The sequence below is a fragment of the Dromaius novaehollandiae genome, chromosome 2, assembly GCF_036370855.1.
Source record: "Dromaius novaehollandiae isolate bDroNov1 chromosome 2, bDroNov1.hap1, whole genome shotgun sequence".
Lineage (NCBI taxonomy): Eukaryota > Metazoa > Chordata > Aves > Casuariiformes > Dromaiidae > Dromaius > Dromaius novaehollandiae.
In genome coordinates this window covers 159,936,400-159,964,073 of record NC_088099.1, presented here as the reverse complement: position 1 = coordinate 159,964,073, position 27,674 = coordinate 159,936,400, and the positions used below count along the sequence as shown (strand labels likewise).

At 37.0% G+C, this 27,674-nt stretch overlaps 1 protein-coding gene across 5 annotated transcripts in view; it reads left to right on the top strand.

Moving 5' to 3' along the window:
* ASAP1 (ArfGAP with SH3 domain, ankyrin repeat and PH domain 1) overlaps positions 1-27,674 on the top strand; it is a 151,980-nt gene that overhangs the window by 32,285 nt on the left and 92,021 nt on the right. The window lies entirely within an intron of this gene.

Sequence of the window (27,674 nt, the reverse complement as noted above, 5' to 3'; positions counted from 1 at the left end):
TAATGATACTGAAAGAAGACAGGTTTTTTTTTACTGCTTTTTCATCAATTATAGTACCTTGTTGTTTTGGTTTTAGACTTCTTTTTTTTTAGTTTTGCTGAATGTGTTGGTATGAGCAAAACATCTGGTATGCAAGTACGCAAGGAAAGAGTATTAACCACGGCATTCTTCTGATAGACTTGGGGATAGAAAAATCTAATTCCGTAGGATTAAAAATAATTAATGTCTGTTTAGTAGGATTTTTTTCAAATGTTCTAAATGTTAATAGTGCTATTGTTTGCAAGAATTTACTAAGTAATAGAATGATTGGGAAATTGCATTTATAATTCCATATTTTCTTTTCTTTTTTTAATTAGGTGACTTTGATTAACTTCTGTAAGTTTTCCATAGCTGTAACTGCTTTGTCTGTAACTAAGTCATACTTGCTCATAGGTTTGCAGAAATCAACCTGTTTTGTTTTATGTTTGACAGTATTGCTGCCCCCTGGTCTTAACTATGTGGAATAGGTACAGCCAATGTATATTTGGTAGTACAGATGACAGCATACATAGAGTTAAGTAAAAATATTTTACACATGGCTTGAGTCCTCTCTGCCTGTATTCTCCCTTCACTGGTGACTTCTAGGGTAAGAATAAAGTATAATGCTTCCATGATTTGGGAGATGCATCAGTGTGTTCTGGGTGAGGTAATGTCCTTACAAATAAAACCAAAATGTGGCACTTTAGATAGGGAAGTTACATACATACAATATTCTGCACCACTTATATGGATAGTGAAAATTTTCAAAGTTTAATGTGTGACTTGACAGTAATAAATTAGAGTAATAGAGAGTGGCGGGCTCTTGTAGTGCTTGCCTTGCTATTCTTGGATTTATTTTGTAGAATGGTATTTTGTGTACCCTATAGAACGTTTGCCTCTTAAATTGATTCTGGGCTTGTTTTATATTGTTCTTGGTTATTTATCAATATAGGAAATTTTTATTTAGTGGAAAACAAAATATGGTACAAATATGCTCTGGTGTTAAATACTGCAAAAACCTATAACTCTCCCAAATTCATTTTAATTTGCATGAAGAAATGCAGATGGTCAGAATGTGACAAGCAAAGTGCTCCAGTAGAGGCTTTGACTATCTGTCTTTGTTGTAGTTGCAGCTTGCATCAGTAGTTCCCAGAGATAGCTACTTTAAAGCTAGATTGGTTGCTGTTCATCTGCTTACCTCCGATTCATATGAAGCAGTGGATTGAAATTGAAGGGCTGAAGTGGCTGTTACGTGGCTCTTATTACAGCTGCTATTGTCCGTGCATCATGGATGACTGAGGAGCTCTTCAAGCAGCTCCACAACTTCAGATTTCAGCCTACTGTATTAAGACAAGCTGGATGATCCCCTCCTTTCAGCTGTTTGATTTTTAACTTAATGCTGCATGTGAGTTGGAGCCCTCGGTGGACTTTTGCAGACCGTGTCAAGCTCTATGTTGTTATGGCCCTGCAGCCTGAAATAGCTCAGTATCTTAGTTTAAACCGAACTTAATTCAACACAGTAATCCTACTTCAATGATTATAAGATGATTTTGGGAGAACCCAAATTTCTTCTTTATTTTAAGTAAGATTGTGATCTAAAGCTACTTAGTAAACAGTAGGAAAATTAAACAAATTGATGAAAGTTAGATCTATATCACAGCCTCTTAGTCTGGCATAATTCTTACCATAGCTCAGATCAGTAGTTGGATCAGAACCACCTCTTCATTAAGAATGTGACAAAAATGGAATAGGGCTGTGTTTTTTGTTTGGTTGTGGGGTTTTTTTTGTTCTGCATTTTGTTCCATGAAGGCATTACTGAATAGTGAAATTCTGGATCCTTAGTTGCAATTAACAAGTTGATCTTAAATAATAAAATAGACTATGGAATCAGTTGCTGTTTTTTCTATTTGTTTGTCACCCAACAGAAGTACAGTTTGTTAGCTGTCAGAGTACACTGATATATATCATCTCCTATTTGTTGCTCTCTTCCTGTTATAACTAAAATTCTTTTCAAAGGAGACTTTAGGTGCAATAGATGCAATTATGGGACTGGTTTCAGGTGAAAAATCAGAGAAGGTGTTCTTACTTAGTCTGCCTTTGCTCTTGGTAAGGTTTTAGTGGACAACCAAACAAAATATGAACATATACCTCGAAAAGTTAGAAGCCTAGCAAGGATTCTCTCTAAAGGGCTTCTGTGACTGTGAGGGACTTGTACAAAAAAACCTTTATTTAAATGTGTTGTGATATTATCAAGGGAGAAAATAGTAAGTACATGCTGGTACACAGGTCTGACTAGAAAGTTTTCATGTTAGATATTTAAGCTACTGAAACTTCTGAAATTTTACAAGTTTTCTTCCTCTTTGTCTTTGAGCCATGCCAGAGCCAAAACAGATGCAGTATCCATTGTATCAAGCTTTTTGATCATTGTATCCAAGCTTAGTCATCTCATACTCAGGTAGTTACCAAAGAACTGCTAGTTTTTTTTGGTTTTGTTCTTTTTTAATTGCAACTATTTTAAGCATAAGTGCTATCTGATGTCTATTAGTAAACAGATTTTGGAGTTCATTCTTCCTAATGCTAAAATAATGAGTATTTTCAAACTCCAGGGGGAGGCAATAAATGTTCCAGTATAGTATGGTCTAGTTGTAGTTTAAGAGAATTTGAAATCTATGTTCTTTTCCATGTAGATTTCACTAGTATAATATTATATTCATAACAATGAAAACATTTTTAACTTCTTTTTTTCCTGTCACAATACTGTGAACATTTTTTTAATGCCATTGATATTGGATCAGAATCAAAGAAGTGGATTACTGCATATCTACATGGGTGGTTAATCAGCAAAAAACCCCAGATGTTGAAATCATGAGATAGAATAGACAGATCACTGATGCAGGGTCTTAAAATACAGCCTCTGCTTTGTTCTTGCCAAACATGCTTTTATATCCACAGTAGCTCCATGATTTGTGTTACTCAAATACATTTTGAATAGTTGATTGTAATGCTTGAATTGATATTCTTGTGTGAGTGAGTTTGAATTTTTAGGGATCGATGGCATCTGTTCAGAGAATAAGTACTGCACATGTAGGACCTCCATGAGACTCTTTCCCGTTCCATTGTCTCCCAGCTCCAGCTGAAAGGATGTCTTTGCGCTTGAAGGGGAACTCAGTTATCATGATCAGGCTGTTCTGAATCTGTCTTCTAAACCAGATGTTTTGCTGGACTGTCTTGAAATACAGAGGCTAAGCTTAAATGTTTAAATTCCCTCTTGACAGTCTGGTGAGAGAAGAAGTGACAGTGCTTGGATTATTTGGGAACTGATGATACAATAAGGAATAACTGTGATTGTTTCTGATGCCGGTTTTACTCCTACACTCCTTTAATACTTTAGCATCTTCAATGATTAATGTTGTTCCATTTTTTTTTTTTGCTCTTTAGTGAGAAGTTGAAAACTCAAAACATCCTCTCTAACAATTAGAGCTTTCCATAGGCATTGCTTTTTATTAAATGTTTAACTGGTGAGTGGAATAAAATATGGCTGCAGGTATGCTAATAAATGTGCCTGCAATGACTGTTGCCCATTTTGTTTGTCATTGTGCTGGTCTGTTAGAGCTGAGGGGTGTGTTTTGTGGACTGGTCCCATAGCAGATACATGCATGCTGCATCAGTGAAATAATGGCTGACTCCTGCTCAGCCTAACATAGAATTTTGTTGTTCTCAGCACAGTATAGTATATCATAAGCTGAAGGGGGAAGCAGCTTTCTCAGTGTTCTTCTTCATCATTTATGGACACTACCTAAGATTAGAGATGGGAAAGGGAAAGGTGTTTCTTCTTTTTTTTTTTTTCTTTCTTTTTCCTGCAGCATATTGTATATGAATCATTATTGTAGTTTCCCATATGTAACTTCTCCCTTTGTGCTTTAGCTTCTGTGAAGTTTTCTTATTCTGTTGAGGGGGAAAGACATTTGGGATGAGGGTTGGGGGACAACATTTTTTTTCCCTGCCTGTGTTTTTGTAGAAACTTGTGTAGTACTTAAACAGCTATACAGTCCATTCACCTACAGTGATTGCATGAGCCCTTCCACAAGACCCTTTTTCAGTGACAAGGTATGCTAACAAGGGAGGCGAATGAAACCATGCAACACAACAGGAGCACTTCCATAGGATATGGGAGGAAAGAAAGAATTGACTGCATTCTAAATCAACTTTTTGTTTTAGTTTGCATTACATACTTTGTTCAGTAGCCTGTACTGTGCTAAAACCAGTAAGATCTGTTTTGTGTGTCTGTCACTAGTGAAAGTAATTTTTCTATCATTTATAGCACTTTTGTTTCTCCTGAAGCATTGTCTCTGTATGATTACAGCACGTAAATCATAACATCCTAATTCTTTTTTTTTGTTTGTTTTTAATTAAAACAAAAAGAATCCAGGGGACCCCAGCAGCACAAGACTTAAACCTAGCTTTTCCTAAACTTAACTTTTAAGCTATGTACTGCAGTGAGAAGCAGCCTTGCGTCATGGGTTGCTTGTGGACAGTTACATAAGAATCGACTCTAAGTACAAAGCTATCTTCAGTTTTCATAGTAGCATGTTTTTGGTAGCAGAACATCCTAAAAGAGGTAGGCAAGAACAGTTTTTGTTTAATAAATGTAGCTCAGGATAATTTTTTTTTTTAGAGTGAATGGCAAATTGCACCAAAGAAGTAAAAATGGGAATGTGTTCTGAAGTACATACAAAGGCCATACTGACAGTCTTTAAGTGGGTTGTCTCCTGATCAGGATATTGAAAATATAGAGAAGAAGGAGACTTGATAGCAATATCCTATGTTTACAATAGCAGGTTTCACAAAAATGGGGTTCAGAATGCTGTTACATTTACATGCTACAGTTTTTACTCATTTACTATGTAATTCGTTTTACCCTTCATCTGGTGGTAGTGGAAACATTTGGCTAATAAGCATTCAGTCTCCTTTTATCTCATTGTGGCTGATGTGAGGAAAAGACCCAGAAAAATATTCACTGGTAGCTCTCAGTTGAAATCTCAGTCATGCCAGATTAATTTGCTTTACCTTCTGAGACTATGTGTTCATTTTAGGAACACTTTTGAAAGTACTTCTTACAACTTTGTGGTAGCTCATATAGATTTTAGAGAAGTACTGCCTCCTGTTATGAACTCCCAACAGGCATCTCCATGTTTGCTCATCAGTTAGGAAACTCTGGAAGTGCTCTTTGGTGCGCTCTGTTCAGTATGCTGTTCAGATGAATCCTGATAGACTGTGTACCATGTAGTCATGGGAACTCGTGCTCTACATGAATCCTTCATTTAGAAAAGAGAACCTCTTAAAGTGACAAGACTTCAAGTCAGCTCCAATACTTAGATTGAAGTATAGCGGAAATATTTTCTGTAGTTAAAAAGCAGTGATAGAAAAAAGTTGTTTACAAAAAAACGTTTGAAATCCATCACGGCGTCAGTGAAAGACCAAAAGCGAATGAATCGGAACAGGATTAGATTGGTTGATTTTATTTTTTGTATTTGTCTGAGTAAAATAAACTGGATTTTCAAAACTGCGTTGTTCTGACTTGTAACATGCTCTATGGTACTGATCTTGGAGACTGTTGTTCTGTCAGGTTGGATTGCTGTTGGCTAAGAGGCCTAAACATTATTGGTGAATGGAAAGAAAGACTCACTTGGGAAAAGAAGCTCATGCTTTTATATCAGGAGTACAGCAGAAAGTACAGTCCCTGCTCAGAAATATAGCAAACAATTATTTTAATTTCTGTGACTTTAATTTGAGTGACTATACTGATCTGCATTGTATTGTACTGATACTATATATATAGGTCTCTAAATGCTAGTGGGCTAATAATGAGGTTTTGTATAAGCACTGTGACAAGTATGATTTTGGAGGAGGGTAGCGGGTTTGATTGTGATGATTGTGGGAGACGTTTCCTTTAATATTCCTGTGGAAAAAGCAACAAAAAACCTGTAGGGACCCTCCCAAACACTTGCTCTTACTCAGTGGTGAAAGGACAGGCCTTAGTTGTGATTTCTCCTGTGGTTAAGCCAGACAGGCTGTGTCTGTTTGTGTGTGTGTATATCTATCTACTCTTTTTAATCACTGCTTCTATCCTGACCTTATTAGTTTTATGTTGTTATATTTGTTATGAGAAGAAATATAGAAATTTTTTTGTTGCAGAAGTTGATACTTACCATTTCAGTAGGGTAATGGAGTCCTAACTTGTTAATCTAGAAACACTTCCACAATGTAAATGTTAGATATAACTTTTTCTTCTTCATTCTGTTGGTTTCTGTTTGTGTGTGTTTTAACCTAAGAACTATAAATCTAGTATGATGCTGGAGGTGATTTTTCTGGAAAGAACAAGTCTGTGAGACTGCAAGGCCTTTGAGATGTTCTATCATAGTACACTTATATCCAGATTGGTGAGATAAGGACTAGATGGGTGGAAAATTGGCTGGACTGCCAGACTCAGAGTTGTGATCAGTGATTTAAAGTCCAGCTGGCAGCAGGTTGCAAGTGGCATCCATCCAGGCTCAGTTCTTGGGACAGTACTATTTAATGTCTTTTAACAACCTACATGGTGGGATGGAGTGTAATCTCCACAAGTATATTTGGATGGTACCAAGGTGGGGTGGGGGGTGGCTGATACACTGGCAGGCAGTCCCTATCCAGAGGGACCTGGAGAAGTGGTCTGACAGGAGGCGCCACGCGGAGTGTGGCAAAGAGAAATGGGAAGTCCTGCGCCAGGGATGGAGTCGCCCCGTGCAGCAGTACAGCCTGGAGGCCAACTGGCTAGAAAGCAGCTTTCCAGCCCGGAGGTCGGAGTTAGATGATGAGCTGCGCGTGAGTCAGCAGAGTCTTTCTGCGGTGATGAAGGCCAGCCGTATATTGGGCTGCATTAGCAAGGGTGCAGCCCGCAGGTGAACCAGAGCCTGATCAACAGGTGCCCAGAGACACTGCAATCTGTCCTTGCAAACGTTCAAAACTCCACTTGACAGTTCCCTGATGAACCTGATCTAATTGGCTCTGCTTTAGCAGAGGGTGGAACTAAATGTCCTCCAGAGGTCCCTTCCAACCTAAATTCTATTACATTTCCGGAATATAAACAGTGTGAAGTAATGATTTAAATGTAGATTTTTTTTTTTCATAGTAAGACATAAAAATCCATTTGTTTTTCATTCTGTATGTGAAGATTATGTCAAGGATTTCTTGTCCTTATGTTTGCTAATAAAAGAAAGTAGTCATTAGAATTGCTTGGGCTGCATCATTTAGTCTTCTAGAAGATATGTGGAAAGAGTAAATTGGTTATTTAGCTTCATGAATGTGTTTTTGTGTTTTCAGTCAGAAAGTTTTTACCAAACTTTTTTTGGAAAAAATGGCTGTTTTAAACGAAATAAAGCCAATGGAGGCAAAGTTCTTAACTGTTTACTTCAGTGATGGACCTTTTCAATAAAGAAATGGTACTACTCACATTTTTCATAAGTCTGCATTTCAGAAAGTTAATCAAATTTGTTTTTTAATGATTTTAAGAATAGTTTGAATGGGTACTGAGTGGCAAAGATATAATTCTATTTAAATGATCAACCTAGAAAGTCTCTAGAAAGTCAGCTAATTTATTCTGCAAAGTGATGATTATGTTACAGCTTAATTATATCTCTGCTGGATTAACTCTACTTCTATGAGTAAAATGATCTGAATTTTGAATTCTGGAGCTCCTGCTTTGAGTTTAGTACATTAATTTTCTTTTCTCTTGTGTTATAGACTGTTTTTCAGGTAAATAATCTTTTGCTTTTGGATTCAGAAAGGAAGAATTTGGGATTGAAGAGGGGAACAAATACTTGAAAAAACATTCTTGATAGGAATCTTAATGTCTTTTTCCCTAGCGTTTCAGAACAACTCTTTAGGTTTGTGAAAATGAATGAGAATAAAATGTAGAAAACTTTGTTTACCAGGAGAGTTGTGAGGTTTTGTTTCAAACCATTATGGGTTTAGATACCCTATTTTGGTTAGACCCTTAAGACTTTATTTCTTTATAAAACAAAACTAACCCCACTAATGATTACAGGACATTGCAATTGCATTTACATTGTTATGGTCTAATCCTAAGGGATATATAAGTCAATAATTTTTCTATTTTACTTTAAAATAGATTTAGATATTCTACTTAGAAGTTGAAAATTTTCACATGAACGTATTTCTAAGAAAGTGTTTCTATATTTAAATCTCTCTGTGTACACTTCTGATGCCATTGCTAGAATTTGCCTTTAGCTATATTCAGGACATATTAGATAGACTGAGATTATCAGGTTACTGTTGAATGTAGAAATTTGGATTTCTAAGGTGCTTCAGGTTTTAGCTAATGAAGACAACTTTTGTCCAAGCAGTACTTGAGTTATTACCTATCTTCTGGAGAAGTGATACTTTCTATGTTCAAGTATGGGTTGCACAGTATTTTTGTAGAGCTGGTTTTGGTAGTTCTCAGTTCATGAAGGTGGCATGTAGCATTTATAGTGCTGCTTCCTACTGAGTGGACAACAACTGTAGTTGGGCCATTGTGTTGTAGAATGTGTATCAAGAAAATGAAGCCAACTGTTAGAAAAATGAAATAGTGAGGTGAAACAAAACCAGAATTTTTTGTTCAATGGTAACCACATGCCTGCTTACAACCTTCAAACATTATTTCATAATTAATATTGCAGCAAGTCAGTTTATGAAACTGTTGAATTTGAAAGGAAGCTGAATGGTGGTGGGAGTGGGTCTGGGAAGTTAAAGTCCCTTGCCTTGTTAAGCAGTCCTTTCTATGCTGAGGATGTTGTCTAGGGACTCAAAGCCCAGAAGACTTTCTGAAGACCATGAAAAGTGGTCTACAAAGTATAACAGAATGTCTTAGCCCTGTGCAATTTTGTGCCATGCTATAAGCATGCTGGACCATGCTGGTCCATTCCTATATTCTTAATCATTTATCATACAACAGTGATGGTAAGTAAAAATCATCCAGTCCTGTCAATTTCAAAATAACCAAGAATTTTTGAGCAGGTGGTTACTTAAATGTAAGGTATACCGATATTCTTTTTTTTTCCTCTCTATCTCTCATTAAGTAGCAGAATTATGGGGAAATTTCAGAGACTAGATGAGGGATAATGCTATGTTAGTGCAAATGGGATATCCTCAATAAGTTTAAATTGTCTAATCCAACCTCTTATTTCAGAAGAGTGTTTATATGTATTAGTCATTACTTAGTGCAGTAGACAATGAGTGTAACTGTAAAGATGTATAATTAACAGGCCATTAGATAACATGGTCTTTTAGCTTCTGCCAGCTTTAAAGAGGATGAAGTTTCCATTGAATGGTTTGATGAAGTTGTTTGTTTTCAGTGTAAGAATGGTCTTGCATACTATGTTTTTGCCTCCTTAAATATATGATGATTTAATCTTTTTCTAGTAATTTTTGATATGAGGCCTTAACAAAAGTTGAGCTTTTTATGATTTGACTTGGGGAAGAAAATACCTTGGCAAAATCATCTTGATTTTGCAAGGCAGGGAAATATATTTCACTTTGTCATGTTTGCAGCACCTGCGATGCTGTTGGTTTTCTTGGTTTCTCTTCCCGCCCCTCTTGTAGCTTCTTCAGGGAGGGCTGAAAGAAGCCTACAGAGGCGCTCTGATGTAAGGGCCTGCTCGGATTTGTCTTCAGTGTTATGATACCATGGCTGTCTGTTAATAGATTTGAAGAAATAGTGTTGCTATATAGCTGATGTGATTTAAGCATAGAAGAGAAGGAAGAGCTTTTGGGGGTCACCTGCAGAAGGCTGTGTGCCCAAAATACTGTCTGCTGCTTAATACAGTTACAGGGCTGGTGTTGTTTTCACAGTATGTATTTGCAAGGAGCTGCTGTTAAGCTAGCAGAAAAAAAGCCTAGAAAGAAATGCAGTTTTTTTCTGTGTTGGCATTTTTCAGGTTTTTGTAATAGACAGTACTGACTTAAAACCTTAAATTTGCTGCCTGCCCTTCCTCTTCTCTCCCTTCTAATTGAAGTGCTTTGAATGCTTGCTTGCTTGCTTGTTTTCAGCATGTCTAGGGTATGTTGTTCAAAGGGTTGTTTTCTTCATAACTGTGGTACTTCCTGTTTAGGATACCTGTAATAGTGTTGCTTTGCTTCTCCAGTGAACTGACAGTGAACAGAGCCCAGTGCATTTGCTGGACTCATTTGTAGTTTAGTATAGCTTCCTGTTTTACTCATCTTATTTGCTTAGGCAACAAGTTGTAGCAAAAAAGCTTCCTTTAAATTGAATCAGGGTAGTTGTGAGTAGTCTAAATATAGAAGCAACTAATGACTTTTTGAATCTGACAAAATTCTTGGATGTTGTTCTGTGGCTTTAATGTTCATGTGGAAGACCAAACGTGGTTGCAAATAAAACAATATTCTGCTTTTCTGTGTATTCCTTTTCAATTTTAATGCATTTATTTTGCTCTCTATTGCTATCCTAACTTATTTATTTGTGTCCCTATCTCTGTTGCTTCTTGTCATATAATTTGTTTCAACAAGTAATGGTGCTACACATCTGTATCTGACGAAGTACTTTTGGCATAGCCTAAGATAATTATGCAATAAAATTGACATGCAGAAGCATTTATTAAAACTGTTTTGTTTCCTTTGCAGTGAGTACTGCATAGTGTGGTTATTTTTATAACAATATGACTTTTTTTTTTAAAACACTTTCAGCATGTGTGTGTTTGCCTTGAGAAAAAGCAAGGGAAAATTGGATGAGTAAATACAGGCAATCTAGGTATAGCGTGCAGTTCATGCTGTAAACCAGGGGAACAATGAATGACTGAGGATAAATAGGCAATCATTCACAAGAGGATGAAAATACAAGGGTGGAAAACTAGAAGGAGCAATGATGCTGTGCTGGTAGTTGTGCTAAAGATGAAGTTAACTTGAATGGATGCTCCTCTGCTGATAGAGTAACTCTGCCTGGTGTAAACATGTAGACTGGAGCTTTGCTCATTTGCAGAAACTTAAAGCAGAAAGGTATGATTTATGACTGACTTGATGAAAGACATTCCAAAATGCCCTGTCAAGTTGCTATATGAATTTTACATGATTACCTGCGATGTGATTCCTGAGCATCAGCGGTTGAAAGTGCCATCGTCTAGGTCAGTGCTGAGCGACTTCCCAAATCAGCATGGGTCTGCACTGTGCCGCCAACCTCCTGAATAACTCCACCATGTGGAGAGTTTCCAGTGCTTCTGTTTGAATACCTTACACAGGGTGTTATAGCTTGACCATCATTAAGAATTTTTAAATCAGAATTAGATCACCCTAAATACAGCTTTAGATGAAGTAAAGCTATTAAACAAAAGGCTTTGATAGTATGATCTTTTAACTACCACTTATGCAAGCTATAGAACTTTTTAGTATGATTTCCTGTCTAGCCTTAAAACCTGTATGTGAAACATACAATTACAGGGAAAAGAAATGAAGATCTTTTGGTTAAAACACGAATGGTGGAGACCTGAGTTTTGTCCCTGCCCAGTTACAGAATTTGCCTGCGATATTAGAACAGTCATGTAAACAAAACCTTTTTTAAGTAACCAGTAATTAGGAGTTAATAACTTCTGAGAGCTTGCCTTGAAATCCAGTAGTCTAGTTGAATGAGCAGAGTATTGAGGTCTCCACCTGATGTCAGTTGAATATAGTCACCGAATGTATAAAACTTAATGAAATGCTTGTATACTGGGCACTTAACATGAATAGAAGCTTTTAATTCTGCCGTCTTCCTGCTGATTCAGACTGGGGCCCAGACAAATTCATATTTGTGAAGCTCTGAGATTATAGTAATGCATCTCATAAAACCACAAGAATAAATGTAATAATTTTATTTTCAGACTGGCATTTGAATATGATGTAGTTTTAACAGGAAGGAAAAAACAATGCAAGCCGAAAAGTCTGTGATCACAGTAGACTGAAAATGCTTTAAATAGCTGCTCATTAACTGAGCACGTCCCAGCCTATACACAGGATAGGTCAGGCTAAGTTAAAAGGCTATAGAATCACTTGGTAGTGTATGTAATAGTGTGTGTGTGTGTGTGTGTGTGTGTACAGTCTCTGGGGCAGTATGCATGTTCTGCTCATTAATTGTGGAATATACCTGAGGTGGGCTTCTAGTAATTAATAGCTTTATTTGTGTTGGACTTCAGTTTTGAGGATTTAATCTTCAGGATGATTTTGAGTCTTTCTAAGAAGCTTTCAGTTGCATTTAAGAGACCCTGCTCACTACTTCACTAAAGGTAGATGTCTGGGGGACAAATGCGCACTTTGTACATTCTGGTTGGCTGTTATAGCCTTGTTTGGATATGCTGTTCTGCCACATCAGTTAGTTTGAAGTCTCTGAAACAGTTTTTTCATTTTTCTTTTCATAATACAGTTGATAAATTGCAATAGAATAAAATGTTGATTGAAGATAGCTTGGGTACAAAAACAAAAATGCAGACAAGGCAATGACAGGCTAAAGGCAGATCAACTGATGTGACGTAATGTGCATAAGACGTATCAGCATAGTGAATTGTGCTGTCTTGAACACTGTTCTCCAAAGCATTACACGAGCCATATGATGAAGTGTGAAGCAAAAAGTAGATAGTGAAAACTTTTGATCGTGTTCCAGGAACAGCTGGGGACCAGATATACTTTAGTCCTTAGACCACTAGCATGATGTTTCAGCACCCTACAGTGTTGGAGGCAAAAAAATTTTTAGTTTCAAATGAGTGGAAAGAGAAGGTTAAATTTAAAAACTTGAACAGTATTTTATAATGACGTGGGTTTCCCATGGAGCAGAACACTTGAGTCAGGGCAAAGGATGGATTTGACTAGCGCATTTGGAAGGTGGCAATTTACAGCCAGTAATAGACAGTTTTGTTACAAATGCAACCTCTTCAGATTTAAGTACTTCTGCTACTGAGTATTAAAGCCAAATTCCTACAATGAAAAATATACTTTCTTTTACTGACTCAACTTTACATTGGTGTACATGCTTTCCATCCAACTTTCTGTCCTTCTGTTGTACTGTTTTGTCCCTTCTTGAGAGAGGCCTGATGTTGAGTGATACGAAAGATATGTGAAAGGCTCTTAAAAGCTTCAGTATTTGTTGCAAGATCCCTAAAGAACTTGCCTAACAACCCTCTTACAGAAAAGTGCTTTTCTTGTGCAGAAATAAAATTGTCATTCGGAACATTGTGGATCCTGGTTTGCTGGATAGTTTGGTGTTCTGACAGTCACCATGTTTGCCTCTGAATTTGCCTAGTTACAACTCTTGTTTCAGTTATCTATTTTTCAGGTTGCTTTAACTTAAAGCTTTTCAGAATCACTTCCTTATGTGGATATGACCATCCATATGAAGAAACAAGAAGGGTGAATTGGTAGGAATTAAATACAGTATGTAGGTTGAGAGACCTTTGAGAGACATTTAAATTGTGTGTTATGGCTGAAACAGTAAAAAGCTTATTTGCAGGAGATATGCTTGGAAACTTTCTAGATTTTTTTTTTCCCCCACCAGAAACAACTACCACATTGGGTCAAACCACAAGTCTACCTAACCCTGTGTTCTGCTTTGGGAAGATTATAAGAACAGTGCAAACATATTGTGATACTTCTCCTGATACTATTCTAACAATCTGCAGTCCAGAAATTTCCTGAGCTGATGGTGGTGAACTCTTAAATGTAAAGATTTGTTGGACTTCTGTTCATTAGTTCAGAAAGAATTAGACTGACCATTAGCATCCATGACAAGCTAAATTTCACAGCTTACCTAGCAGTTGTTCAGGGAGAAAGCAAACTTAAATGAAACCTGAATCCTGAGGATTTAATTTGATGTCCTTAGTTCTTGTAGCAGGAGAAAGTAAGTAACCTTTTTACTTCCTTAGATTTTAGATCTCTATTGTTCTACACATTATTTCTTTCTAAAGATGAAGAGTCTTAATTTAAACCCACCTTTCTGAGGAAATGTCTTCCTAGTTTAGGTCACCTTAGCTTCCTTTCTTGACCCTCTTCCACCTTTTGCCTTTCGAGATACAGGGAACAAAGTGCAGATGCACTATGGACTTGCACATTGGTATAATGATGCCTTCTGTGCTGTTTTTATCCCTTCACCAATTGCTTGCAGCACCCTTTTTTGCTTTCTTTTTATAGCTCCTGAATATTCAAGTGATAATTGAGGAAAAAAAAAATCTTACAGCTGCAGTAAATTTTTGCCTATCTGGTAATGGGTGGTTCAGAGGTTCCCACTGTATTTGTAAATTTACAGAGTACTTCCCCTCTTTGCATTGCTTTATGCTTATTTATATTGATTTGCATCTGCTGTCTTTTTATGCAATTACTATTTGTGAAATCCGTATTCTTTGCAGCTAGTTTTCATTTTTATTACTTAAACATTGGAAAACATTAGCAAACTTTTTCACTTCTCCATTCACCATTTTATTCCTACTTTCAATTTCCTTTCTTTTTAAACACTGCTCTAGAAGAATGGTTTCCCCTTATCTCATGGAAGTTCAGTTTCTTCAAGAATCTTTGGTTATGAATCTGTTTAGACCTTCTTGAAAATTCAGATAGATGGTCTCAAATAGTTGTCGACAAGCAGGTGGGCATAGCATACTTAAATGACTCAAGGTCTTGAGGGAGCCTTTAGCAAACCCAGGTTGTGTGAGGTTGTGGTTTTGTTTTGCTGTTTCTTTTCTTTTCCTGATTTGTCAGTTTCTCTGTCGGTTTGAGGGGTGTGTGTGTGTGACAGAGAGAAAGCACAAGCAAGGCGAGCTTTTGCCCTGAATATATTTGAAAAAGATATTAGTTTTTATGCATTTAGAAAGTTCTTATTTTAAATTGCTTGTTTTGTGTTTTTTTCTTTTGATTTGGCAGAGTACTTTTTTGATTTCCTCCTTTGCCCATGCCTTCAACTTTTTGAAGGATGTATTCTTACATGTAAAAGTCTCCTTTACTGGTTATTTTCTCATTATGGTCTTTCTGAAAAGATATGTTTTTGAAATGACAACCATTAATCTCCTTAGGTGCAATCACTGAAAATAATTTTCTCAAGAATTTCAAATCCCATATCAAGCAGAATGGAAGACAGTCTTATTCATCATATCTTGCTGAAATATTGTAATATTGAAAATTATGTGAGCACTAATTTGGTGCAGTTTAATTTTTTTATAGTGTTTCAGTGCAACATGTTAAAGGAGACAGTCTCCCATTGCATTTTCTTTCCAAAAGTTTGGATGTTTGCAAGTAAACTGTGAGAATTTGGTTAATAACAATGCTTTTACATTTTTAAGAGAACAGGCCTTCTTAAACAGGCAGCCTTGGCTAAAAACATGCAAGACTGGAAGGCTTATGGAAGAATTTTATTTTAGAAGTATGCTGAGGACAGCATCGCCTAAACTTTAATTTATCATTTTAGTTGAAGAGCTTCTGACATCCGCTGATAAATGGGATCAGTGAACATGCTTTGCATGCATTGTCCCTGTTTATTGAGCTGATACTTGAAATGTCAGGAAACTTCCTATTTTTCCCCTGCGGAAAATCAGACAGCATTTCTATGGGGAAGCTAATATTAGAGGATCCTGCTACATAGAGAATGGTCTTAAGTGCTTTCTGATGTTGTCTGAGATCTGGGCAGCTGCTTGCTTGAAAATTAATGAATAGTACTTACAGACAGTGTAATTCATTTAGTAAAAAAACTTAGTAAAATTTAGTAAGTTTCACAGTATAACTGCTTTTTCTCTTACTTAAACGAGTTAAACTGCAAAAAAACCTTTTTTTTTGGTAGTATCATGTTTTGGATATATAATCTGTCAATAGTTTTAACAGGTTTTCTTTTTTAAATATTAGCTTTTTCTAACAGTGTATCTGGTAACCAGTGAAATTTTGCCTTTTGATTTTGGGCGAGTCTTTTTCTGTTCCGTTTACTCAGTGCATTAGCCTCGAGCAGAGTCTCAGCCTTACTGTTGCAGTTTGTTAACCGCACCAGTACCTACACAGGAAATGGAAACTCTTTTGCATGTACTGCAAGCAAACTTCTGACACGGATTGTGTAGGTGGCATTGTTGGTGCTAAGCTCTTCCTTCTTGAGAGCAAAAATTCACCTTCTCTGTTCTCATTCCAGATGTGGTTGCTGGGGGAGAAAGGTCAGACTACAAAACTTCAAATGGAGAAGATCTGTTCAGGATTTAAGATAGGAATTCAGCTACCATACTGATAGTCAAAGATACAGATAGTTTTCAGTTTTCATGTTTCCTTTATATTTTTTTTCTTTTTCCCTGTCACTCCTGTGTAAGAGACATAGGAGAAGTAAATGGTATGCTCCTCTAAGCTTAACTTGCTAACCAAGGTATCTTTGTTCTTTGGTTCAGTGAAAATCCTTATATTAATGAGTAGGGGAACCACTATGCTTGTGTCATGCATACTTCAGCCTGTCATACACAGATGTGTATGCAGCAAGTGTGGTGTTTGCTACAGCCCTCCTTCCCTACCCTGCTTTTATTTGGAAGTGGGAGGCTTTCTTGTACGTCTGAGCAGGCAGTGGGCAGTACTGGACTGTCTTTCTGCTTGAGGATGAGATTGTTTGCTTCTCCTTGGTTTTATTCCTGATGACTAGACATTTGAGGGTCTCTTCTAGTAAAACACTTGTTTCCTGATCTAGATGTCCTGGCTGCCACTTTCAAAGTATATGAAAAATCCCCAAAGGCATGCTCTCTATTCCCCCCCAAGCTGGCATTGTGTCGGAAGTGTAAAAATAGTGCAGTTTTGGTGGATATTGCTGCAGTTAGATAAAAGGGAGATGAAGTCCGTCATGCATGATGGGGAAACGCGCCTCTGTGTTATCTTGAGCATGCGACTCTATTTTGCTTTTCTTCACAAAGATAGCAAAATATATCATTAGCTTTTAACTAGGAATTTGGATCGGGCCTGAATGTATTGAGAGAGCATAGCTTTTTGGGACCTTTGTTCATTAGGGAGTAGTTATTTTTCTGTGCCAGGCAATGTTTGCTTTATCCAGTTGCTTTTTTTCCATTTCCTGTACAGACGGCAGTCTTGTTGTCTCTTATTTTCTCCTTTAACTGTTAACGTTTCTTATTTAGCATTTCTTTTCAAGACAAGCTCCTAGGCGTTATAAAATTTGGTCTTCTGAATTATACGGGATTAAATTTAATGCAAGAAAAGATAAAGCATTATTTTTTTCTGATATTAGTGTTACACAAAAGATTGTAGTTTTTATTAGAAGTATGTTAGTAATATAAAGTTGCATATAAATAGACGGCTTATTTTCATATGGTCATTAAAGCCAGAATGTAATGTTGAAGTGTTAATGTCACATGCTGTGCTTAATTTTATTTTTCTTATGATAGACATTTAACTGTAAATGAATCTTGTTTCCTGTTCATGTTCTGAGTATTTCCATGTTTGGCTTTCAGATACTCTTAAAGGTCTGTTTTTTAGGTCTAATGGAATTGCATCATGGTTTTAGGAGACTCTTCTTCATAAGACTGTCAGAACTTTAAATTTGGTGACATGCTCAAAGTGAATTACCATGTAGGAAGGAAAAGTAGTTACTCCCTGCAAGCCATCACTTACAGCAACAGGTTCTATTTGCTATATTATTTTTAGCTCATACAGATTTGTCTGGCAATTTATTTGCTTTTTGCTTCTTTCCCCCGTCTCAATATTTTTAAACCTCTTCAACTGGATGTCAAGCGTGTGTCTCTCTTAGTTGCTTTTAATCTGTTTAGAAAAAGGAGCTTTCATAGAAGGTCAATGCTTTGCAATAATATGAATGACACATCTGTATAGTATGTCTAGGAAGCTACTAGGTTCCAGGTTAAGGCCAGAAGAAGCAGATGAGACACCCATATCAAGATTGCTTGATGTGATTGATAGGAAGATTGCTGCTTTAAGGTGGTTGAGTAAAGTAAATTCCTAGCTCAGTAATCACGTTATGAACCAGGCTGGCTGTGACAGATCACAGCGCACAGCTGGTGTAGCTGAAAGCAGTTGTTCTCAGCCAGTTATGCCACTGAAATGTTCCAGGCTGTGTGAGAGAAGTTGTATCTTCTAAGGATTCTTACTAACTTTTACATTGTTTAAATTTTCATTATTCTCTAATAAATGGCATTTGTTGATTGTTGCAGTGGTTATTAAAGCAGATTGTAAGCAACATACCTGAAAAGCTTTGCCCAGTTAATGAAAATGATCATTTCATGTGCATAAAAGATTACTGCAAGACTAAGACCACCACAGTCACTTATAACTGCAAAAAATATTCCCAAGTAGGGCATCTATCTAGCAGTAAAGTTATTTTAATGCCGAGTTTGAAAATGTCCTTAGCCAAGCAGAGGTAACAGTGGTCAAATGTGGCTGTGGATTGGAGTAGTGAAAGAGTAATCAAAACATGCCTGACATCACCATGCAACTTGATAGTTTAATCCTTTTTGTAAGACTGTTTAATATGAAATTGTCTACAGGTATTTGCCAGGAGCTAGTTTGATATGTTTATTTAAAGGAAATTAGATCAGTTCTGCATGATGATTGCATGTGTAGCAAGTTTCACAGTTTGGGAAGAACTGTAGAGTTGGTCTGCATGTGCATAATACTGCAACCCCTAAAAGCACTGCATTTATGTGCCTTGTAGATTCTGCAGATTGGATATAATGAGTATGTGCTTGCATCAGATTTCTGAATGTATAGAGGCCTTGTAGGAGTTGCTGCTGCACATACATGCCAGCTTGCAACGTGTCTGAATTTCCAAAGATTTTGTAGCCAACGGTTGCAGAAGATTGTTTGTGGAAGAAGTTTGTGTGGGCATGATTTCTGAGTGAAGAGAGCTAGCTCATCTTTACGGGAAAACCTGTTTGTACATGTAACCATGCCCAGGAGACTGGAGTGCTAAAGATATGCAAGGTGTTGCAGCAGCAAGTGAGCTCATGGGCAGAGTTCAGCTGTAAGACTGTCTTTAGCTGTTCATGGAGGTGAACAAAGAAGAAATGCGGTCAGCTGCACTGTGGTAACTGCAAATGAGAATGAGAACTAATAAAACCAGCTTGCTTCACATGCTTTCATATTGAAAATAGATGTTGGAGACACTGACAAACATAGACCTAAATTTTTATGCGTGCAACTGTTGGGGCAACACTACACTGCTTTCAGGGGCTGGGTTGCATTTGCAGCTTGTTTAAATCAGGATGTCTCAGGTTACAGAGCTAACCTTTCTAGGTAATCATTGCCTTTGGTCTATTATAAGAAAAAAATGCTAACATTCAGATTCTTCTGTTTGACAGGGGTGGAGATACTTTGGTAAGTATCAGTACTCAGTAATTTGTCAGGATACATTGAAAGATCTAGGATCAGGTAGGTAGAAATTGGAAAGCAATTTTACTCAAGTTTTAGAAGATAGGAAACTTAAGATTTTTGCTAGGATTTTTTTTTAAATCTGAAACAGAGGGGAAAAGCAGAAATAAAGAAAGAAGAGGAAACATACAGGTGGAGAATGTCAAGGGAGCAGAAACAGCTGTTGAAGAGAAACAATAATAAAACACTTTATAAATTTAACAAAATCCCTGCAGTCAAACTTACAGAATTAAAAGGTAAGATGTGGAGAATGTGAAATAGCTAAACAGAAGAAATGAAAGACAAAAATACTCACAAAAACTTTTGTCGAAGTATGACAAGGGAAAAAATACGGGATAATGAAATGCACAGTAGCAATACTAACGTGAGTAAGCAACTGCAATAACTGGTGAGGTATGTCATGACTGTGATAACAAAGCTTTCTTCATGATAAGAAAGAAATGTATGAGGCAAGAAGATTTTTCTTAAAAATAATAATTAAAGAGGGCAGGTTTCACAGTTTTGAAAGAATTGACAGTACCCATACCAAAACACTTAGAATGTCTTAGTGTTTTGATATTCCAGAAAAATCACTATTAAATATTATGCAAGTGGAGCCAGTGCTATTAAAATGAACAGAATGGAGGAAATGATCTATGAGATACTAGTGCCCAACAAGAGGGCACTTGATGCCCTCTTCTATTTTTGTGCTATTGGTAGCAACAACATTGTGAGAAAATATTGAATCCAAAGCTATGGAATTGAATTACATTTATTCTCCTTAAAAAAAAAGTTTATTTTTGTTGGCATTGATGTAGGCAAATAATTCAACCAGAATGCAAGCAAAATTGAAACTGTTGAGTGCTGAAGTACAGTTTCAGTAGTTTTTTAAAAAAGAACAAACCCAGTGAAATCTCTGGCAGTTCTCACTCGGATGTTACTTAGAATACAAAAAAATGCAGAAGACAAGTTACCGTGCATATCATAGCTATAACACAAGTCAGTTGGGGTATTCTGAACAAAATTATTTTGTGGATGGCTTTGAGAAAAGCTTACTGGTTTAAATGAAAGTTATTTGTTAAAACTTACAGCATGAAAATCGGCCTGCAAAGTTATTCCAAGGTTATGTATAATAGGAAAGCTTAAAATTCAAGAAGTATGTAAAGATCTAAGCATCCTCACAATGGGACATTTTACCAGGAAATGTTGATAAAGATGTTTTTCAGAGGAAAAAAAAAAAGTGACTCTCAGATTATATTTTGCATTTTTTATCTTTACCATTCTTATGTTATTATCCAAGAGAGTATACTTGGTTCTTTTACTTTAGCTGCAATGCAGAGTATGAGAACAGCCACGCTCATCCAGTCCCGAGGTCCACGTGGCTCAGTATCCCCTCTCTGGCTGTGGCCAAAAGTGTATCCTTAGCAAAGGCTTTTAAGAGCAGGCCAAGTAAACCAATACTTGCTCAAAATAAACTTCTAGCCTCCAACAATTGGCATCTTTGGGACTTTGAACAAAGATGTTTCCATCTAGCCCACAATGGATTTCTTTTTCCTTTTCATCATGACTTTATATGAGTTTAGGACTGTAGAAACTTTGAGCTTTTACAACATCTTTTGGAAGGAATACTCCAGCTTAATGTGCATGAAGAAATGCTTCATTTTCTTATAAACCTGTCACTTGCTAGTTTGCTTTGATAGCCCCTAACTTTTATGTTTCAGGAGACAATGCACAACTGATGTATATCCATGCTATTTGTGATACTATGGCTCTTTGTTATATTTCTCCCCATTCTTTCCTTCCAGTCTGAAAAATCTAACCTACTTCTTTCTCTTTGCTTTCTTTGAACATTTTTTTTGGGGGGGGGGGGGGTGGAGGAGGTGGGAGGGGAGGAGAGACAAGTGGGGGTGTGTTTGTGCTTTTTTTAAGCAATGTGACTTCAAAACTTTTAAATCTTGATGGGACAGGAACCCATCATCATAGTCCTTCTGATGAGGGAATTGGCAGCAGAAGGTCAGGCATGAGGTAGAGATGAGCAAAAGTTAGCGAGGAAAGCATCAAGATTCAGTTTCTAGTGCAAATTAATTCTTGAGGAAGAGGCTTATAAATAGAACACTAGTTTCTAAGTGTAAGTGGAAATGTCATGTTACATTATAAGAATTTTTTTTTTTGCTTTCTACTTATTTAATACAATTAGTGTGTTGTCTGTTTTCAGAATCATTCTTTCCTTCCCAAGTGTACTGGAAGTTACAGTAGTTTTGAAGTTCAGCATATGCAGAAATTATTTTTTTCCAGTCCTTTGAAATATGTGTGCATTCTTTAAGTTATTTGCTTTCTTTAAAAAAGAAACAAAAATGCAAATAATACATTTTACAACTGGTTTGGACCATAGTCACCACACTCTTGTAGAAGCTTGAAATAGCTGACAAATACTAATTTTTATTTTGTTTCTCTTTAGAGCTTTCCTCTAAATCTGCTTTGTCAAGATACCACAACCTCCTCAACTGATAGCTGTTGAAATTTCTTATTGTCAATTCACAGTATTTATATATTAAGTTATATATATGCATATATATTAAAGGCAGCTGGGACATTTGGTAGCATAATTGCTACATGGCTGAATAACAAATTCCTTATTATTTATTTACCTTAAAATTGCTCTTAACTCAAACCAGGCTAAATTAGAGTGCAAATTGAAAACACTCATGACTTTGGGAATAGACAACACAATTGCAAATATTTCTAAAAGATATAGGTGGGGGAAAAAAAAATGGAAGAAGGATACCAAATCAAGTTGCACCAGGCTTCATTTACATGTTTTTCCCTCTCTTGTTGGACAGCTGCCTGTCCTGAATTCTTTCTTCCAGCTTATCTCATTCTGCACCTTTTAAGAAATGCAACGAGTCATGGTGAAGCATGTTAGTATCTGTGACTAATCTTATCCTTGAAGTGCTGGGTGGAAGAGGGGGAGGGATCTATACCCTTTTAATCTTTCGCCTTCAATTTTTTTTCCTGCCTTCTTATCAAGAGATAAGCTGGACATTCTTCTTATTTTAAAATAAACCTTTTTTTTTTTTTTTTTTTTTTTTGAGATGCAAATATGGGTCCTATGATACAAAGTATATCACAAACTATTCTGCTGTATTGGACAGGCTGATTAACATGTTTGCCTGGTGGTGGGGCACAATTTTCTGTCCCTTTCTGTGACTTAATGAGAATGTTACATTCTGAAGTGTCTTTTTCATTGAACTTTTTATTCTCTGTCAGTCTGTATATCAAGAATCATACTTTATACAAGCAACTGAATGAGATAAATATCATTACTGGCATTAAATTATTTGTAGCCACCATGGGGGCTAACCACCATGGGCGAAAACAATTTTTGGGATAACCGACCTCCACATTCCTGTTGCCTAAGCTTACCATAACCATATGCAGTAATCCATACCTGCTTATCAAGTTTGAAGGGGTCTGTGGAATGATCCGTGATTTATAAAAATTTTGCTTTTGCCCATAATTGGTTTTTCTTCTCGTAGGAACATGTGTATTCAATTCTTTTTAAGGTAGCTTTTAAGAAAAAGAAGGATCAGCTTAGAAAAGAATAATTCATTGAAGAATTGTCTCCTACAGTCTAATATTACTCTTACATTCCAATAAGCTTTACAATTCAGAAAAAATACTTATGTTGTATACTAATGAACATTTTATTTGGAATTCTGATTTCCCACAGCATTGTCCTATTTGATGTGATTCGTGATGAATAAGCCTTTTAAAACACTACTCCTTTACAATTAGTTACTGATGATGGTGTTAAATGAAGAATTTTTACTTTTAGTTCAATAGGTCAGTAACAACACCAGTGATGTCTCACCTGAAATAAAGATCACGCAGGTACATTACTCTTCTTGAGAGAGTTTCAGACATCTCAGATCATAGTATTTACTGGCAAAGCAAAATCGTGGACAGCTAGTTTTTCATTCCCTTCTACCAGCAGTTTGGATCAATAATGCTCCAAGCTGACAATTGATGTGTCATTTCTGGCCTACAAGATATTTTTAAGGTACATACTTTTCAATGTCTCTCTTGACACCTTTTGAAAATAAAACTTTTTCTCACATGTGAGTTGCTTGAAATTTTGAAAGCATAATTTTTGGTCATGATACTGTGTAATTAATGATGCAGGTATGGGGAACTTGTGTAAGTTAAGTAGTTGCAATAACTGTATGGCGCTTTTAATGCAAGATGACCTGTAAAATAGCCTCTAGGTCACATTTTTGCATTTGCTGCAGGCGTGGACCATGTGCAGGGATAGTTCTGACAGTTAAAATTCATTTTGCTTAATAAGCTGCTGTAAGTTGATCTATGTATAATGTTTAAAAAGAAAGAAAAAAAAAAAAAAGAAAAAGGCCCCCAACTCTATAATATAGTCTATGGACATTCATGCATTGTTAATAATTTATTGTTTATCAATTATTTATTCTGTTTTTATTAATTTGGGTAAATTATTTCTACAAGAGTTGTTTTAGTTCTTCCCACTGAGAGAAATCATTTTAAAAACTGTTGGTCATGCTGCTGAACAACAAAAAGCTTTATATTGACGCTTCTTAAGGGATGAGCAGAATAAAGGTCTGAACTGCACATATGACTGCTCAGGCATAACACAATCAAATAAATTGGTTGAATAGCTTATGTTGTTTGTAGTGTCAACCTTGCCAAGACATGTGTTCTATATGAAATTAATGGGAGGGGCTGATTTCAAATAACGTTGCTTCTGTATATCAAGTACTTATATGCTTTTGACAGGCTCGTGTTTGAATGAGAAGTTTGTACAAGTTTCCACAGTCAAAAAGGCTGTATGCCACGTGACTGTCACTTCGTCTGGAATCTTCCTAACATGCAGAGCGTTTTAATCAGTCTGTTTTATTTTGGAATGCCAACTTCATATCAGCAGTTTTCTTACCAGACAGGAAGGTACTTTGGTTTCATTGCATTACCTGAACTAGTGTTGAGTTTTGGCCGATGACTTGTGAGAAAGTCTTTCTCTTGGTTTTCAGATTAAATTCTGCTATTCAGCAATAAAATTGAGGGGTGTACAGCATATTTGTTTTTAGCTGCCAGCTTCAGAAATGTATGCTGGAAGAGTATCTCATGTGCTTTGGTAGTTTCATATGCACATCTTTGGAAAATAGTTGTTACAGTACAAAATTGCTTATGGCTGACTACTTTGGTACGTGTTTTTCTTCCAGTTTCACAAAGCTTGGAGAAAAAACTCAAAGTTATATTCTAAGATTCCTACGAAACACACCTGCAAATTCCTGGAGCTGGGTTAAGTAAGAGATTTTTAAATAGCCTAATTCACTTTAAATGTCAGATGTAGGGTTTGCAGGATCCTGTCCTCTGAGGCAGTAGTACCTCATCACGTTGTACTTTTGAAAAGGTTTTCTTTCTTATAAGACTTACTGAACCCCTAATTCAGAGAATCGTCTGTGACACTTCATCATAGGAGTAATGCATTATAAATTCAGTATCCTTGCCAACATAAAGTTATATACTGCCACAAATTACCCAGGAACCTTCAGTCCTTAACCTCACGCAACAATTAAGAGGAGGAGTAAAGTTGCTGTTAATTGTTGTGAAATAGTGATGTTACAGTGAAGTTCTTTTAATTTTACATTTCTAGTATGTAAGAGTGTGCACACAGTAGTTGCAGCAGGGGAATGTGTGTTGTTAGCTCAGTGACCATGTACTGTTATCCTGTTGTCATGTGTAGGTGATTCAAGGTAGATTATTTCAGTAAATTCAAGGTAATTTGGTGTAATTAAATTCCAAGGATTATTTCAGATTGTTTAATTTCTAAGGGATTAAAAAGCACCTTACTGTAAATATTAGCAATTTGAAGTATGTCAACTTGAACTGATTAATTGTGGAATTCATATTTACACCATCAGACCAAAAACTAAATCACCACTTTTCACAATTTCATAGATAAAGTTTATGAAGGATCAGTTCGTGAGGAGGTAGGGCACCGTGACCAACTCAAGCTGATCTTTGTCCATACTGGTACTGGAAATGTCGTCCTGTCTTCCCCCCAACCCCTGGCTGCAAATTTCTTTGTGCTGCATGGAGCTGCGTACGTAGAGCACAGAATAGCAGAATGAGTTGGGTTGTCCTTAGCTGGGAAACCATTTATTTAAATAAAATTTGAAATTTTGAAGCTTAGCATTTTACCTTTTATTTAATTAATAGCCCTTATGACTGCACCTAGGGAACAGCAATTTGTAACTTCAGTCTTATGTACAGCTTTTCTCCATGTATTGTATTGCATTCACTTGTCCTAAATTCATCTTTTTGGTTAATCTTTGAACTTGCTGAACTACTTGGTTGCCATATGACCATCAGATTTGTGTTCTTGGGCTATTTTGCAGTTCTCTTGGAAATGTGTAGAGATGTGTTAATTATCTGTTAGCTGTTTGGGTGGATAGTGGAATTAGGATGTTTTTGGAAGGGTCTTAGCTAGACCTGTTGTGGCTGAATGAGTCTTGTAAGCTACCAGATTGACAAACAGAATGAGAGGACCGGGGTAATGGAGACCTGAGAAGAAACAGGAAATGCTCAAGGTGAAAGTGGGAGGAGGAGGAGACTAGATAGAACAAAGATTAGACATGCTGCGTTAGGTTAGACAGACACGCAAGAAGTAAGATAGGGATTTGGAAAAGAGAATAGCCCAGAAAACCCTAACAGCGGGCAGAGAAAAAGGGCACCAACTGTTATGTGACAGAGAAACCAGGAGATATTTGGACTGTAGATCTTTCAGGTCAGTATGTTAAAACCAGTATTTTGATATTTTGAGTGGCATGCAACAAGTTTGCCACCAGGAAACTGTGGCACTTGGAGAGGTACATGAAAGGCAGCATCTTGGAGCTTGTGGATCTTGCAGAGCTCTGGCCTCGGCAAGAGTGAGAGTCTCTGCTTTTGCAGAGGCTGCCAGGTGCTCCTCCTGAGCTGCTAGGCAGTGCTGCTGCTTTGAACAGTGGTGTGCCTCAGACCTTTCTGCCCTTCTGAACATGAGAAAGAAAATGAAAAAATGTATCCAGTCCATGACAAATTTGTTGGTCCCTGGGATACAGGACAAAAAAAAAGATTGTGATGAAGGGCATGCTTTATCTTGAAGATTTCTCTCTTGGAAAATGACTGCTTTGTGACTCCTGTAAAATAGCTGTGGTGGCTTACCTATACCTCTTCAGCTTTTTCTTTTCGGGGGGGTGTCAGAGGGGAGAGGGCAGGGAAGGAGTGTTACAGCTTTACACTTTTTAACCTCTTACTCTCACCTGTCCGTCTGCCATTATGTTCATCCATGAGTGTCGCCTCCTTTGCTCATTCGCTTGCAAATTTAGAAGGAACTTTGACTTCTAAGTTACCTCTTAGGCTTGCAAGAAATTGCTTATAAGCATGTTCAAATATTATGTTTTTCTCCTTTGTGATGTCAATAGAAAAGACTGCTGTCTGTTACGCTGTCAAGTGCTGTCTGGTTGTCCTCTCCCTCATGTAAGAAAATGTATTCATTTTCTTTCATGCGTTGCCTCTGCTCAGAGGCTTTGTTCGGTGCTTGCAGAGCCCTTACCCCAAAGGAGTTTGGCTTATCCTTGGGCACTTTGGCGATATAAGTAAGAATACCTCGGCATTTGCTGAAGCTGACAATTTGACTTATGACTTTATACTTGTTGGATTATACCATCTGCAGGATATCTGTGATTAGTTTGGTTTGCAGTGGGGGTAAGGACTTGCCTTGATAATTCCCTCTCGTCAGGCTTTTTGTTTGTTTTTAAGGGGATATGGAATGATGTGTACATCATAGAAAGTTTCTGATTGATTTTCAGGCTTTAAAATAAAGGTCAATTTTCTTTCAGTATCATAGCAAATCCTTAACGCCTGAGTGTTTGAGGTACAAATCGTACAGTGGTGCAGTCCTCTCTGGTTTTATGCTTAAGTGAGGGAGTACAAGATTGTGCGATAAAAGGCTTATCTCCACCTACACAAAGGAGCATGGAGAAACAGTGATGGTGGCGGGGAATCCTAATAATCACAGAAATAAAGTATCCCTGCCTGGCTCCTGCCAGAGCTATCGCACAAGGGTGATCAGCCCACTTGTCCAGGTGTGAAACCCCTACAGATGTAGCAAAGGGAAGGCTCTGTGAACACAGGATTTAAAGGCCTGGAGGATGAGTAGCCCAACGCTTTAGCCTTCTGAAGCTCAGACTCACATGTCA